The following is a 17,806-nucleotide window of genomic DNA, read 5'->3' on the forward strand; positions in this document are numbered from 1 at the left end:
CAAAGGAGAAATAAAGCTGTGAAGTGGTATTCATGTGGCCTGTGAAGTGATATTCAACTTTTTGCTTTCTCAGCTTCCCAACCTGAAAACCCTGTTTTCAGAGGGGACAGGCCTTGCAAGGACCTGACAAAAAAAATGTTGGTAGTCATTAGGAGATCTGAGAAGGAGGGGCCTTGGGCAGGCATGGTTCCCCTTGAATTTAGAGGCTTATGGCAGAGCAATGTGGCGAGCAGGCTTTGGTCCTGTACTTGCTAGCTTGTGGTCTAGGAGTCATACGACTTCTCTGGACCTCAGTTTCAACATCTGCAAAATGGGAACAATGTCAGGGGTCTTTCTTTCTTGGCAGGCTCACAGTCAGTGGGGATGGACATTCTCCTGCCCGTGCTTCTGTCCTTAAAGGGCTTTTGGAGGGAGAATGAAACAGCCCCTTTGGGCCTAGTTGCAGGGAGAAGCATTCACCTATCTGTGCAGAAGGGCGTGATAATAAACACAATAGAGCTGTTGCAAGTGGGAGGCTTGCCTTGAGCTCTGAGTCCACAGAATAACGGAGAGGCCTGGAGAGATTCAGTGCTAGTTTAGAATTGTCCACGGTTATGGAAAGGAGGATGCTGCATCACTGACCCCCTTGCCCAGGGCTGTGAGAGTCACTGCCTGCCCATGCCCAAGAGCAGGGCAGCTTTAATACTGCTATAAGAACAAGTTCTTCACTGGCAGAGTGCCAGCCTGTGGGTTGTGGAATGCCAGGTCTGTAGCTTTAACCTGAGCCCCCCTAGTATAAAACCAGAGGAACACATACACCAGAAGCAACACTGGGGGCGGGGGGGCTGCTGCATGCCTCAACTTCAGGGGCAGGGCTTTGTGCTTCTAAAGGAAAGTTCTGATTTTTAGAGGAAATTCTTTTTGTCACATAGTGCAGTTATTGGCAGGTATTCCATAGAAGAGGGGAGGATATTGACTTGATGTGCCAGTGACTGTGAGAAAAATCTGTACCTGCAGCCCAGGAGCCTGGGCTGCAGTGCTGAGCTCAGCAGACACATGCCCCGTAGCACAGTGCCAACTTCATTATGAGGGCCCATGTGGCCACCAGGGCTCTTTAGAGACCCCCCATCTCAAGCTGGAGAACTGTTACAAAAGCCCGGCTTTCAAAGGGAAAATAATCCAAAAGCAAGCCTTAATTTATGTCCAGTGTTTTTCCTGCCTCCTCATAAGTGTTTACCAGGCACACTGCAGAATTACCCTGTGCAGTTGGCAGGCTGGAGCCCTTAGCTCTTGGCCCCTTGAATTTGAAGAAAGAGCCTATACAATTTGTACTATCACAGATGAAACCCTCCTTGGTGATAACTTTTGTGCTTCAAGGAGGTAAGGGATGACTGAGAACACCAGGAAGGGAACATCCTCAGTCCTAGAAACCCATAATCATTGATCTTTGACTATTTGCATATCATTCTTTGGGTTCCTAGGTCCTTGCTTCAAAGGGTGGTGGGTAAAGCAGCACTATTGCCCTCTTCTGGGGCAGTTGAGAAATGCAGAGGTCCCAGGTCCCGCCTAGATCCACAGAGATAGGATCTGAATTTTGACTCGGGTCCCGGTGAGATTTATATTTGAAAAGCCCCTTCAAGTTTGAAAAGCCATGCACTGCAGGATTTACACCTGAGTGTAAATACTTATTCTTCTGTAATTATTTCTTCTGTTTTTCAGACATGAATGGAATAATAATCAGTTTTTATGTTCTTGCCCTCTTGACAGAAGCTGATATTTCCATAATTCACTAAGACACTTCTCTTTTTTTGAAAAGTCACAAACAGATCACCTACAAAAGATGTGCTTTTGAAAACCTCTGGATAAAATAAAAGTGGTATTCTTTCATAGATGTAAGTTCAGGGCTGTTACCGTTATGTTGATTCATGTGGGAGGAGCCTGTGCTGGCTGGCTCTGATCTGTGTAATAGTTAATTATGAACAGTGCTTCCTGGAGTGAATCCTTTTACAGCAGGTGCTGTGTCCCAAACTTCATTGAACTGGCAGCATGTTCCCACCAGCTTTCCCTAATGAGGATCACTGACAACTGGCTATCTAATGAAGTCCCTCTGCCCCCCTACCACGAAATGCTGTTCCACATCTGAACTATTTTGTTTCATACTATTGGCTGGCCATTCATTGTCTGCCCTCCCCCTGTCTCTATGAAATTCACTTGCAGTTTTCGAGTGGGGAGGTGTCTGCCCAAGAATCATGATTTTTACCAGTTAGGTCAGCTGACACTCAGGAGACAGAAATCACCAAGGGTGGAACCACTTATAGAAAAACTGTGTCCTTCCCAACCTCTGCCTCTATGAAATTCTTTCAGTCCACCACCCCCCAGAGTGGGCACACTTTTAGGAGACACTAGCATTTTGGAATATTGTCATCAGCATGTCCCAGACCTCCTTTGCTTGATATCTCAGGTTTCTGTCTAGATGGGTGCCAGAGTCCAGCTCCTGCCAGATCCAGGAGTCCCTGAAGGATGGACAGTGTCAGTGAGGGAGGGATGAGAGAGACTCAAGATTCTTTATGGTCACCAGCCAGGCCTCTCCCACACTGTCTGAGACTCAACTTTATGAGTTAGTGTTTTGGGAGATGGAACAGGAGTGGCATTCTGATAATAAATCCTTTTATCAGTAAAGACTTTCCAGAACATTGATATGCAAAAGATGGGGAACAGCCCAGAGGTGGCATTAGCATAGTAAAGGCAAAAGTTATGCTCCTCACTTAATAGGAGGTATTAAGAAAAACAGATCTTGGGGCGCCTGAGTGGCTCAGTCGGTTGAGCATCCGACTTCGGCGCAGGTCATGATCTCAGGGTTCTTGGGTTTGAGCCCCGCATCGGGCTCTGTGCCAACAGATAGCTCAGAGCCTGGAGCCTGTTTCAGATTCTGTGTCTCCTTCTCTCTCTCTCCTCTCCCGCTCACACCCTGCCTTACTCTGTCTCTCAAAAATAAATGTAAAAAGAAAAACAGGTCTTCAGGAATGCAGTGTTGCTTCCATAACCATAAAAGAAGTTCCTACAATAAGTTCCTTCACAAAGTGGAATCCTTGTATCAAGGCCAGAATGAGTCACTCCTAATACCAATTAACAAGATGACTTGGGGGTCCATACTCAAGTTGAAATAGTTGGGTGGGGGTCACCATCTGACAGTAAGAGTCCGTGCAACTTACCTTAACCTCATAAGGAGTTCTTACTCAACCTATGAGTTCAGAAAACGGCTCCCAGCAGGTGTGAACTTGGGTAGCCTTGGGGATTTCCTCTGCTCCTGGAGTCCGGCCTCTTTTCAAGTACTGCCTGGGTTTTAAAATTCCAGACACCACATCCTGTCCTCCAAGACCTCCAGAAATCTTGCAACACAAGGTTAAAATATATAACAAGTATTTTTTGTTTTTAAAGTGTAAAGGTAAGCTTACATGTCATGTGACTGACATGAGTGTGCATGTGTGTGTGTAGATGGATACATAGAGATACATGTGCAGTTTTCCTGTGGGGAGATATCTGCCCAAGAATCATGATTTTTACCAGTTAGGTGACCTGAAACTCAGGAGGCAGAAATCACCAAGGGTGGATCTGTGTTCTTCCCAACGTCTGTCTGTTTCATACCAACTGATTTTAGGGCCTTAAGGCTATTTTGGGAAAAGGCCTTACTTAGGTATCTTGGAGTATTGTGAAAGAGTAAGAGACCCTAAAAGGTTGCTGGGTATTGTATTAAGGTTCTCCAGAGAAACAGCCAGTAAGAGAAATAGATAGGTAGATGTCTCTGTGTCTATCCCTCCATGTCAATATCTATGTGCCAATATCTGTAAATAAATATATGTGTATATATATATAATATATATATAAAGAGAGAGGTATAGACATACAGATATTTATATATGTGGAGTTCTATATGTCTAGAGAGAGATTTGTTATAGAAATTGGCTCCTGTGATTTGGAAGGTGAGAAGTCTCACGATCAACCATCTGCAAGCTGGAGATCCAGGAAAGCTGGTGGTGTAATTCAGTCTGAGTCTGAAACCTGTGATCCAGAGGAGCCAATGATGTAATCTCAGTCTGAGGGGAGAAGAAGATGAGATAAGATATCCCAGCTTAGTCAGTGAGGCTGGAAAAAAGGGGGTGAATTTCTCCTTCCTCCATCTTTAGGTCTGTTCAGGTCCCCAGTGGATTGGATACTGCCCACCCATGTGGGGAAGACTATCTACTCTACGGAGTCCACTGATTCAAATCTGGAAACACCCACCCAAACACACCCAGAAACAGTGTTTAATCTGGACACCTCTCTTAGGCCAGTCAGGTTGACACATAAAATTAACCATCACATGTGTTTACTTGGTATCTTGTGGGGGTTTTCTTGGAGAAAATATAAAAAGTAAGAAGTGGAGGAGGCAGTGCTGGAACTTCTGACCATCCTTTGAGCATGGACCATTCTGCTTCTGGCCCTGACTAGTGGCTTCAGAGGAACAACATGATCCTACGGAGCAGAAGACAGAGGGGAGGGGAGGTGGAGGGCAACGGAGTCATGGTGAACAGTTTTCAGGGGCAGCGAAGCTGGGCAGAGAGCAGGGAGACCAGCCATGACATGGCCATGGGACCATGGCCATGTCACTCCTCTCAAAGCCCAGGCTTGTTCCCTATCTGGAAATGGACATTGATGGCCCTTGAGGTCTCAGAGACTCTCCTGTCCCCACTCTGTGACTGCCTTTTGTGGAAAGGGCAAGGACGTGGGTTAGGTGGGGGTAACGGGGTGGCAGCTGTGCCCCTGTTGTCACAGCATCCAGCCACAGTGCCCACCTGTGAGCACACGGTGTGCCAGCTCCCCCAGGTTGCATTTCAGGCACCCAGTTTTTCTGACAGGTTTTTCTACTATCACAGTTTCCATTTTACAACTAAAAATGTGGCAGCCAGGACACAGGGATGTGAAATCTGCTTCTCAGATGAGATGCAAGGCAAGAAGTGCTGGCCTCAGGTTTTTAGCTGAGGCCTGCTCTCATCTGCCATATTATACTGAAGGAGAGGTACACCTTTGTCAAAAGTAGAGCAGAGGAAGACAGACTTGGGCAGGGAAGATTTAAATTAGACATGGAGTTAGACTGCCCTGCATTATTAAGACAGTTATGTGTCTTGAGGCACCTGGGTGGCTCAGTTGGTTACGTGTCCAACTCTTGATTTCTGCTCAGGTCATAATCTCTTGGTCATGAGATCAAGCCCCATGTGGGGCTCCGAACTGACAGTGTAGAGCTTGCTTGGGATTTTTTCTCTCTCCTTCTCTCCCCCTGTCCTCTCCCGCTCACGCTTTCTTTCTCTCTCAAAATAAATACATAAACATTAAAAAAAGACAATTATGTGTCCTAACCTCATGTGGGAGGCGGTAAGAGGAACAGAATTCCCCCTAGCAGGGGCCTAACTTGGGGAAGAAGCCCCTGGCCTTGCTGCATTGCTGTCAGCAAGCAGCTGTGAGATGAGGGATGTGCTCATTAGCAGAAGGAGGGGCTGTGATGATATTTAACACAGAGGGCCCTGGAGGCCCAGAGGGTTTATGCTCCAGAGAATGATTGGGCATCATCAGTTTGGACGCCTGCTTAGGCGCCTAAGTGACTCATCCCAAAGGACCACCATCATCCCTACTTTACACTTGGGAATCAGAATCTCAGCAAGATGTAGCGATTTGCTGGCAGGCACAAGGGAGACCTCAATTTTCTGTTTGAATTTGCCTGACTTTACCCATGCCTTTTGTCCTCCCAGTGAGGTTACCAGTTCCAAGACTCATTCATGCAACCTAATTGATAACCATTGCCCAAGCACACATATCTTCCCTGCAATATATGCTTTTTTATTTACTTATAAATTAAATTCTGTGCATTAGATTGAACCATTGCTGGGTTTGTGGGTCATATTACTACTAAACTAATATTTAAGGTACCTTGTAAAATATTTGATGGAAAAGAAACATTACAGGATGAGATTAAAAATGAGTATCAACAGAATTTCTGTTTTAACTTGGTTCTGCATGGTGGATCTTGTCAGAGGTCAGCACGAGTAGAGGGCTTGTGTACACATTGGTTTCCACTTGTCACAGGTGGATTATATATAGGTATATAACAAGGGGAGTGATCAGAATGCTTTTTCTCCCTGGAAAAGATGGGTATTTGTCACAGTGCAGTGGGAGCCTTACATTCCTTTGTTTTCCTCTGCTTTGATCTGGATGAACCAGCATAGTTGCCAAACAGCATATAAGAGTGAACCTGGCAAGGATTAGGTAAACCATACCACCATTGACTCTATGTCCAGCAGGAGCTGAGAGTTACCTGCCCTATGCCCTGGGAGACAGAATAACAGCTGCTCCAGCTGCCCCAGGGGACATGCACTGAAGGCTGGAGAGGGAGCAAGGAGGCAGGGCTGTTTGGCCAGGAGAAGAATTGCTGTCTGACTTCATATCACTGGATAACAAAAGGAATGCTTTTATTTGTTCAGATTTTTAATCCTCATAAGGATTAGGGATTTAGTCAAGAGAATGAGTATTGTTAGCCAGTTAAGCATGGGATTTGGAACATCATTCTAAGTCAGTTTAAGCAGCAGGGGCCACTACTGTTACTTGCTTGGCAGAGCAAAGCAAGCAGGTGCTGACATAGCAGTGCTAATGGCAGAGGAGCAAAAGAAGCATGCATTAGAACAACACACACAGCACAGTGGGTCTCCCTGAGAAGAAGCCCCCTTCTTCCATCCCCACCAAGGTGGACGATGACCCTGGGGGCACAAAGGAATGCAAGGAAGAGGATGGATGCCTCAAAGGGCTTAGACTTCCTGATTAACTCTCCCAGGGGCCAGATATGTGCCCTCTGGGTTCCAGTTTCTTTTTTTGTGTCAAGTGTATAAGAAAATACTTTCCTTGTAGTGCTGTTGTAAGGATTGGACACAAATTAAGACATGAGTCCTGCCACATGGTGTGCACTAAGTAAAGGAGAGTGCTGTTTTTAGTTGCTAGGTGAGTCTGCAAAGGACCAAGTGTGCTGTAGATGTTCCCAGCTGCTGAGGATCAGAAGGGTTGTGAGTGGGAGCCACACAGAGCCTCGGGTGACTGGAAGGTTTAGACAGAAGGGGTAGTGACAGCAGATTGAAGTCAGTGGTTGAGGTGCAGGGAGAACAGTGCTTGAGGGGATGTTAGAAAGCCAGCTCAGAGGAGGGAGGGAGTCCTGGGACCCAGTGAGAATGAGTTACCACAAGCAGAATCCTGACCATCTGCTGTCATCTGGGATGAGTTGGACTTACTAGTTGCTAATAATCAAGAGACAAACAAATATGCGGATGTTAAATTAATGGTCTAGAATTAAAACGATCCTGAGTCCCAGTGAAAATAATTCATTTCAAGAATTCCACGTGCAAGCAACTTAGATTTCTAAAAGGAAAGCAATTGCTCTGGTCAGGTTTGCTGGAGAATGAACAAGCCCAAGTGGAAAAGCAATTCTTTTCTTACTGAAATAAATTACTTGGCAGGAAGGTGATCCTAGATGGTGGTGTAGGAAGACCCTGCACTCACCGCCTCCCGTGACCCACAGAACCTATACTTACATAAAGAGCAATTCCTCCTGAAGATGAACTGAGGGCTGATTGAACAGCTTCTACACAACAAAGGATAGAGGGATCAGAGACAGGTGCCCCACCCCCAAAGCTCACTTGCAATGGTGAAGGATATTACTGTGGAGGCCCACCTGGAGACTTGCATGCCCTGGGGCACAGTGAAAAAACTGTGATTTAAAAGACAACTAGAGGGGTGCCTGGGTGGCTCAGTTGGTTGAGCAGTCGGCTTTGGCACAGGTCATGATCTCATGATCTCGTCGTTCGTGGTTTTGAGCCCTGCATTGGACTCTGTGCTGAGAGCTAGCTCAGAGCCTGGAGCCTGTTTTAGATTCCGTGTCTCCCAATCTCTCTGACCCTCCCCTGCTCTCGCTCGCTTGCGCTCTCGCTCTCTCAGAAATAAATAAAACATTAAAAAAAGCCCTTTTTTTAAAAAAAAAATGAAGGATAACTAGACTGTTAGTAAAGGAAATCTACTTACTAACCCTAGAGCCTCTGCCAAATGGGCAGGAAACTGTTGGAACTCTCTGAGTTGAAAGTGCCAGCAAGAGCCATTTTTTTTACGTCGACTCTCCACCTTGATGAACCCAACAGGTGCAGATTCCAGGGACTCTTACCAGCCTGCTAGGGCCACCCCAGCGTGCCCAGACCCCTAAGCTACATCAGCTCCAGCTGTCTCCCTAAGGGCACCCCAGTACTGCACAGCCTGGGCATCACTGGCCTGTACCCACTTCAGCTCCAGGCACTGGGTCAAGGGGGCCCAGGTACAGTGAGCTCAGGGACCTCTCTGGCAGGTGCCCAACCCAGCCATCCTGCTAAGGTGCAGTCCCAGAATGTTGTGCCCCAGGCACTCCTTCCCCCCCCCCCACCCCCCAGGCTGTTCCAGTTCAACTAGCCTGACAGAACAGCCCAGTGTGGCATGCCACGGGACACTCCTGGCTTGTGCCCACTCTAGTGCCAGCTGTCTTGCCACACTGGCTCCTGTGTAGCATACACTGAGACCACTTCTTGGCCTACACCTGATCCAGCCTTCCCACCAAGGCAACATCACTATGGCCTGGGACCCTTGTCCTGAACCCACTCCAGCTCTAGCTGGCCTGCAGAAGCTGCCAGGCACACACAGTTTACACAGGGTCTTTGGTTACTAGTGTGAGGAGGAGTTGGGGGCAAGTGAAATAGACAAAGGGAATTAAGAGGTACACTCTCCCAGTTCTACACAAATATGCCATGAGGATGTACTTTACAGCACTGGGAATATAGACAATAGTATTGTAATAACTTTGTGTGGTAACAGATGTAGACTTAAAGTGGGGATCATTTTATAATGTATAAAAATATCAGATCACTATGATATACACCTGAAACTAATAAGATATTATTTGTTGATTATACTTCAGTAAAAAATAAATAAGTGCAGGAGCAGGGATGGTCTTATGCCATCAGCAAAGTGGTAATATTCAGCATATAAAAGAATCATGAGCATAGAGTGTTAAACAGTTTACAAAAGAGAAATAATGGGATTTTGGGTAGCTTAATTGAGACCAAGAAAGCAAAGCAATAAATTGTGTTAAGTTAGAGATTCCATCAATCCAAATACAAATCAAAGGAAAAAATGGGCTTTCCAGGCCCCGAATTACTGTTGCCATCTCAATTATAGTTCACTTTGCTTCAACAGATGATCATTCTTTGCCTTCCTTGCTTCTTCCCAATATTGACAAACAGTATTTAAATAGATAACATCATATTCTATGTCCTACCTTGGTTAATCTTCACAGCAAACAGAACTTGTATTTTTTATTTATGAATTTTGAAGACTTTTCTAATCTCATTTTTTGTACACATATTGGAATCTTCATGTTAATAGCTTCTGACATCACAGAGTTTAAAAGTGGAGCTATAATCTGGCAAGAATTTGATCAACTGTAAGTCAGTCATGGATTATTTGTTGCCTCTTTTCATTTTCTTTCTAGAGGAACAAAACTGACACTGTTTTAAATTTGAAAGAAAAACTGTGATAGATAAAGCTTGTGATGGATAAAGCTTAGTAAACAGAAAGAAAAAAATAAAAGAAAGTCACCAGAAATTCCACCTTCCAGAGATAACTATTCTAAATGTTTGACAGTATCTCCTTCCTGGTATTTCTCATGCCCTAATATATATTACCTGTATACGTAAATGAATGTGTATGTGCAGCCCTATTTTTAGGCATTCTAGCATTACACATGTCACTTAAAATACTGCACCACCTCCCTGGATTTGAAAGAACCATTCATAAGAATTATAAAGACTTTTTTAAAAATTGTATTTATCTATGTTGATGGGGGAGCATGTGTGAGTGCACATTTGCTTAAGGGAGGGACAGTCTACTCACAGCTGGGCAAGCTGTCAGCACAGAGCCCAATGCGGGGCTCTACCTCATGAACCACCATGAGATCATGACCTGAGCCAAAATCAAGAGTCAGATGCTTAACTGACTGAGACATCCAGGTACCCCAGAATTATCAAGAATTAATTCCATTTCCTATTTTTGCTTTTTGAACAAATCTGGCAAACCATGACTGTTTCTGAGTTTTACCTTAGTATTTTATCCTAGATTTGTTTGCTTATAGCATTGAACCAAGCATTGTTAATTTTCACCTCCTAAATGTGTCTACACCTTCTTCTTCATCACTGTAGCCACAGGCCTTCACCAGCACCTAGCTAGAATGCTCTTGTGTGAATTCCAAAGATTCACTCCTCTTGTATGATGGAGCTCCATCATAAATGGTGGTGTTGAAGTCTTCTATCTCCTAACTAATGTTATGCCAATTTGTTCTATGAATTAGTGAAAAGGGCTTTGAAACCTCTGAGTATAATTGTGGATTTCTCTATTTCTCTATGCAGATCTATAAATTTTGCTCTGTTTATTTTGAATCTTCACTGTTTGGGAGCATTATGACTCCCCTATCACTATGAAATGACCTTTACTCATCCCTGGCAGTATTGTTTGAGCTGAAATTTATTCTGTCCACTCCAGCTTTCTTTTGGCTACTTTAACATTTTCACCTTTTATTTTTAACCTGTGTGACTTTATTTTTGAAGTCTGTTTTTTATAAGCAACGGATAGTTGGGTCTTGCCTTTTTTTCCCCCTAAGTCCTTTTCGACAATCTTTGCCTTTTAATTGGGATGTTTAAAGCTTTTGCATTTTATGTGAGTACTGACATGGTTAAATTTAAGTCTATAATCTTTGCTTTCTCATCTTTGTTCTTTTTTTCATCTTTTTCTGTTCTTTGTCTAATTAGCTACAACTCTTTGTTTTGCTACTTTAGTAGTTACTTCAGGGTTTATAAGATACATCTTTAACTTACCACAGTCTGTCTCAAGTGATATTATTTCACTTCACCTATAATAAAAGAATTTTGCAGTAGTATACTTTTTTCCTTGAAGCTTTGCAACCTTTGTACTATTTTACATGTGTGTGTTAAACACCACAATGCCTTGCTATTTTTTGTATTTACACATAATATTAAAGAGATTTATATAATAAGAAAAAATATTAATACTCACCTATATAGTTAACATTTTCTGTGCTCTTTATTATTTTGTCTAGAGCCAAATTTCCAAATGATATCATTTTCCTCTGCCCAAAGGATTTTTAATGTTTCTAGATAGTGTGGTTATGTTGGTGATTTTTTTTCCAGCTTTTGTGTCTATGAAAACACATTTATTTTGCTTTTATTTTTGAAATATATCTGTACTGCATATAAATGGTATTTGACAGTATCTTGTTTTTCAGGACTTTGAAGAGTTGCTCACCTGTCTTTTTGCTTACATTATTTCCAATGAGAAATCTGCAGTCATCCTTATTTTAATACCTGTGTATATAACACAACTTAAAGGTTTTGTTTAATTGTTGGTTTTGAGCTAACTGATAATGATGTGACATTGTAATTTTCTTTGTCATTTTGAGGGTTGGAATTCTTGGATCTGCAGGTTTATGGTATTCATCAAGTTTGGAAGCTTTCTAGCTATAACTCTTCATAATTACTTTTCCATATCTCTTCCCTCCTTTGCAAACTCCAAGTACTTAAGTATTTAGTTGCCTCTTCAAGTTGTCTCATAATTCACTGATATTCTTTTCCTTTTTTCTGGGTTTATTTATTTATTTATTTTGAAAGAAAGAGATAGTGCTCAAGCAGGAGAGGGGCACAGAGAAAGGGAAAGAGAGAGAGAGAGAATCCCAAGTAGTCTCCGCACTGTCAGTGTAAGCCCAATGTAGGACTTGAACTCAGGAACCATGAGATCTTGACCTGAGCTGAAATCAAGAGTCAGGTGGTTAACCTACTGAACTACTCAGGCACCCCTGTTCTTTTCCTTTTTGATTCTTTGTTCTCTTTCTATTTCAGTTTGGATAGTTTCAATTGCTATCTTGCAGGTTCACTATCTTTTCTTTCTCAATTACTACTCTGGTATTTATCTCATCTGGTTTATTTTTCATCTCAGGACATTGTAGTTTTTACATCTAGAAGTTCAGTTGGGCCCCTTTTTTATGATTTCCCTGTCTTAAGTTTTGATCGTAGGAAATCTAGTTATAATTACTGGGTTAATGTCCTTTTCTGCAAATGCTAACATCTCTGTCTCTTTTGAATCAGTTTTAACTGATTTACTATTTTTCTCAGGGTCTTATTTTCCTGTCAGATATTTGGATTTTACATTATTGGGTGCTGCCTATTTACATGTTTCTAAATATTCTTTAACTCGAGCTTCACTTAAGTAACTGAAAATAGTTTGATTTGTTACCAGGGTTCTCTGTGCACTTCTGTCTTCTCTGGGACTCTATACTGAAAACTCTAGCTCTTGTTCTTATATACTTAGGTTCAGCTCCTTCACTGAAAAAATCAACCAGCTGGGTTCCCCTTCCTCTGTCATGGCCTAAAAAGTCTTCCAAAGCAGCAATGTGGGGCAAACGTAGGGCTCACATCCTTTGTTTTCCCTCTCAGGTGTTACTATCGAAATGTTCAGTGTCTTGAATGTCTTTGTTTTGTATATTTTTGTTATTTCTCACTGTAGATTAAGTCCAATCTCTATTACTACTTTACCAGTAGCAGAAGTCCTGAACTTTACATTTAAAAATCTCTCTCCTTGTTGAGGATGATTTTCCCATGAAAATTATACTTGTCTTTCAATTCACTTAGTTATGCATGCTCAACCTCTTCTCCTGAACAAGGCACTTAGTTCTGTAAGGAGAATGCCCATCCATTATGAGGATGGTCCCTGCCTTCACAACACTTAGTCACAGGGGAGTGTTAAGATAAGTACATGGACTGCTTTCATCCAAGCAGGAGTTAGTAAGACTCTTAGCAGTTTGGTGGGCAAGAACTCAGAAGTTAAGGACAGAAGGAAATCATTTCATATGGAAGATGATATTTAAGAGTGATAACTCTTTGTTAGAACCTTACATTAGTATAGAAAAACTTCACATTTGAATAGTACTTTATAATTGGTGGAGACTGACACTCATTATTTCTCTTTTTTTCTTTAAATTTTAATGTTTATTTATTATTGAGGGACAGAAAGACAGAGCATGAGTGGGGGAGGGACAGAAAGAGGGGGAGACACAGAATCTGAAGCAGGCTCCAGGCTCTGAGCTGTCAGCACAGAGCCTGGTGTGGGGCTCAAACCCATGACCTGTGAGATTATAACCTGAGCCAAAGTTAGACGTATAACCAACTGAAGCACCCAGATAACCCCTCATATTTCTCTTAAGGAGACAATATGGACTTTGGAACACTTGAAGGAAGCTCCCCTGGCATGGGATACAGCTTGAATAAGGATAGGGTGACAAGAAAGCATTGGATGTGTTCAGAAAAAAGTGAGTTCTCTAGGTGGATTAGCATACAGATTCAAGATGGACACAGGCAAATATTCTGGAGAAAAGGTCAGTTGGGGGCCATTTTTTCAAGGCAATGAATGACAGGTAGAGGCATTTATACTTCATTTCTCAGGGAGCAGGAGCCATTGAAGGAAGCATGGGACCAAAATGATAGAAGCCATGTGTTCTGAAATTAACTAGAAACCAGAATGGGAGTGCACAGAGAATGCAAGTGAGGAAATAGAAAGATATCTCTTCCTACCTCTTCTTGAGCTTTCTTCTTGAACCCTTGTCATTTACCTTGTTGTCTTGAAACACACACTGAGATAAAGACTTGAGTGTAAGCAATCAGTACTTCTAACTGGCAGCCATTACATTTCTTTATAAAGTAAAACAAGATAATTGTCGCTCCTGAAGCCATTATTAGTATACGTGATCACTCTCCACTGCCACCTCTTACAAATTCCCTTTACCTCAACCAGCTGCTGGTTGGTCTAGGTCTGCTATGTGGAGTGACCAAGACCTTTGCTCCCAGTGAGCTTCTGATTCCACAAGTGACCTTGTTGGCTATGGTTGCTGTAGTTCCACTTTCATTGTCACCAGTTATGGAAGCACCAGTGATGCCCTAGCAAATTCTCTAAATTTCAAACCTGCTTCTCCATGTTCCAGTGATATACTGGCAACCCTCTCTACTCATGATTTTTAGGAATGTTCTTTTCCTGTTGGTGTTCTGGCATGAGGAGCCTATGACAAGTAGTAGCCATTGCTTTAGGTTAATGGAATGGTGTAAGTTTTCTGATGGAAACTTATTTCACCCTACTCCCATTCTCCGCCAGGAACCAGGACTTCTTGTCGACTATAGCCTAAAGGGAAAGGGACAGGAAGCACTAATTCCCCATGATAGTCCCTGGGAGTGATAAGGAGAGGGTCTCTTATACTGCCACATCTTTTTAACTTCAGTGGATAATGCCAGTCATCCAAGTGGTTGAACTCAATAGCAGTGTATGAGAGTTCACTTAGTACCAGTTCCTCATCAGTACTTGGTACTTTTTTTCTTGTAGTCATTCTTTTTTTTTTTTTTAATTATTTTAATGTTTATTTATTTTTGAGAGAGACACAGAGGGTGAGTGGGTAGGAGCAGAGAGAGAGAGGGAGACACAGAATCTGAAACAAGCTCCAGCCCCTGAGCTGTCAGCACAGAGCCCAATGCAGGGCTCAAACTCACGGACTACGAGATCATGACCTGAGCCGAAGTTGGAAGCCCAACTGACTGAGCCACCCAGGCTCCCCTCTTGTAGTCATTCTGATGGGTCAAAGTATCTCATTATGGTTTAATTTGTATTTTTATATTTACCAAGGGTATTGAACACCTTTAAATTTTTTTTCTCAAATAGATACATTATACATAGTAACATCCCTATTCAAATCCTTTGTCTAATTTTCCACTAGGTTAGCTGTCTTTTTGTAATTATTTTCCAGGAGTTCTGTATATACCGCATATCAAATCCCTATGCAGATATTTTCTTCCATTCTATGGCTTGCCTTTCCATCCTTTTTTATGGTATCTTTTGATGAAAGTAAGTCGTAAATATTTCTGTAAGATAATATATTGGTCTTTTTCTGTAACTAATTCCTCTGAAAGTCCATTTAAAATAAATCTTCCCTTATTCTGGTATCATGAAGATATTCTCCTGTAATTTTCTAAAAGCTTTGTTGTTTCACCTTTCACAGTTACAGACATAATCTACCTGGAATTGATTTTTATAGATGAGAGGTAGGATCAGGTTTCATTTCCTTTTCCCATATGAATGCCCAATTATTCCCAAATTATTTATTGAAAAGATATCCCTTTTTCCTAGAGTGATGCTACATTATCATAAATCAGATGACCATATATTCACGGTTCTGTCTTGAGGCCCCTTTATTCTGTTCTGTTCATTTGTCTAACCTTACACCAGTATTACAATTTTAACTACTTTGGATTTCTGATTAAGTCTTCATACATGCTGGAGATCTGCTTCTCACTTTGTTCTTCTTTTCAAGAGTATCTACTATTCTTGGCTTTCCATGTTTTTTGGACTGAACTTGTCTAGTTCCCAAAGGTGTTTTTTTTTTTTTTTTAAGTTTATTTAATTTGAGAGACAGACATGGGGGATGGGGTGAGGGGAGGGACAGAGAGAGAGGAAGAGAGAGAATCCCAAGCAGGCTCTGTGCTGTCAGTGTGGAGCCCGACGCAGAGCTCCATCTCATGAACTGTGAGATCATGCCCTGAGTCAAAACCAAGAGTCAGATGGCTAACCAACTGAGAACCCAGGTGCCTCAAAATGTTGGGATTTTTATTGTGATCACTTTGAATATATAAATAACTTTGGAGAGAAAATAATTGATAGTTATAATTCTGAGTCCTCTAATTCATAAATATATATTTCTCCCCTTAATTATATATGCTTTAATCTCTCTCAGTAATACTTTGTAATTTCAACATAGAGAACTTGCACATTCTTAGATTTATTTCTACAGAATTATTTTGTAATCTTGTTTCAGTGTGTTTATAAATGTAATATGTATGCATTTACAAAATAGTAAAGTCAGTACACACATATGTGTATGTATATATGTATATGTATGTGTGTGCAATCTGTAGAAATACAGCAGATGATCTTGTATCCAGAAATCTAGACCCATTTATTAATTCTAACAAATTTTTTGAAGATTATTTTAGATTTTCTATGCATATAATCATTTTGCTTGCAAATGATGATAGCATTGTTTCTCTTTCCAATTATTATACTTTTCATTCTTTTTCATACCCAGTTGCAATGGCAAAGGCCTCTAATCCAGTCTTGAATAGAAATGGTGATGACAGATATTCTGTCCCTGATACCAATCTTAAAGGGAAAACTTTGAACATTTTACTGTTATATGTATTTTATTAAGCTATTGCTGAATACATTTTACAGACTAAGGATGATCCTTTTTTTTTCTTTTTTTCTTTTTTCTTTTCCCCGGCAAGGAAACATTGTCATGAACAGATGTTGAATTGTATCAAATGTGTTTTCTACTTCAGTTGAGAGGACTATGATTTTTTTTTCCTTTTGAGCTAATGTTGCTGATTATACTGATTTTTGTAATGCTGTTACCAACTTTGATTTCTTGGACTATATACACTTTTCTCGTGTATTATCTTTTAATATATAGTTGGGTTTAGTTTGCTAATGTTTTATTAAAAATATTTTCATAAATAAGATAGGTTTCTAGTTTTCTGTTTCTATAATGTGTTTGTTGGGTTTTGGTATCAAGCTGATATTATATTGGCTTCATAATATAAGTTAGGAAGTGTTCGTTCTAATCACTAGAAGAGTTTTGTGAGTGTTATATCTTCCTGAACTATTTAGTAAAATTCATTGGTAAAACCATCTGAATTTTCTTTGTGGAAAGATTTAAATGATCTTTCAGTGTATTTAATATTAAGTAAATATAATGTGTATTTTTCTATAAATTTTAGTACTTTGTATTTTTCTAGTAATCTGTTCTTTTCATTTAAATGTTCAAACCTACTGGGGCACCTGGGTTTCTCAGTCAGTTAAGCATCTGACTGACTCTGGCTCAGGTCATGATCTCATGGTTAGCGAGCAGAAGCCCCGCTTTGGGTGAGTTCAGGTGAGCTCAAGCCCTGCATTGGGCAAGCACGAACCCCACTTCTCTCTCTCTCCCCCACCCCCTTTCTGCCCCTTGTGGGATTCGCCCTGTCTCTTCCCCTCACTCACTTGCACCCACTTTTTCTCAAAATAATTTTTTTCAAAACTTTTTGGCATATAATTATTCATATAATACTTTTAACTTTTACTTGGTAGTGATGTCCTCTTTTTTATTCCAGTTATTCATCATTTCTACTCATTATTTTTAAGCTCAGTCTTTCTAGGATGGGTTATTATATTTGTTTCTTTTTCTTTGCCATTCCTTTAACTTTTTTTAGATTTCCTTTACTGTTTTCATCCTTGAAAAAGGATGCCTAGCTCATTAAATTTATCTTTTAATACATTTTTTTAAATTTTTATTTATTTCTAGGAGAGAGAGAGACAGCGTGAGCAGGGGAGGGCCAGAGAGAGAGGGAGACAGACTCTGAAACAGGCTCCAGGCTCTGAGCTGGCAGTCAGCACAGAGCCCGACCTAGGGCTCGAACCCACAAACCGCGAGATCATGACCTAAGGGAAAGTCAGACGCTTAACCGACTAAGCCACCCAGGCGCCCCTATCTTTTAATATTTTAACATATGCAAATAGGCTCTTAGTTTTCTTGAAAGCAAACAATATTTAACAAATTTTGATATATATTATATACTTAATACCATTTTGGTAAATA

General features: G+C 41.3%; 1 protein-coding gene across 3 annotated transcripts in view; it reads left to right on the forward strand.

Moving 5' to 3' along the window:
• ATP10A (ATPase phospholipid transporting 10A (putative)) overlaps positions 1-17,806 on the forward strand; it is a 188,480-nt gene that overhangs the window by 92,236 nt on the left and 78,438 nt on the right. The window lies entirely within an intron of this gene.

Source organism: Hyaena hyaena, unplaced genomic scaffold (genome assembly GCF_003009895.1).
Source record: "Hyaena hyaena isolate Hyena2069 unplaced genomic scaffold, ASM300989v1 scaffold_771, whole genome shotgun sequence".
Taxonomy (NCBI): Eukaryota; Metazoa; Chordata; class Mammalia; order Carnivora; family Hyaenidae; genus Hyaena; species Hyaena hyaena.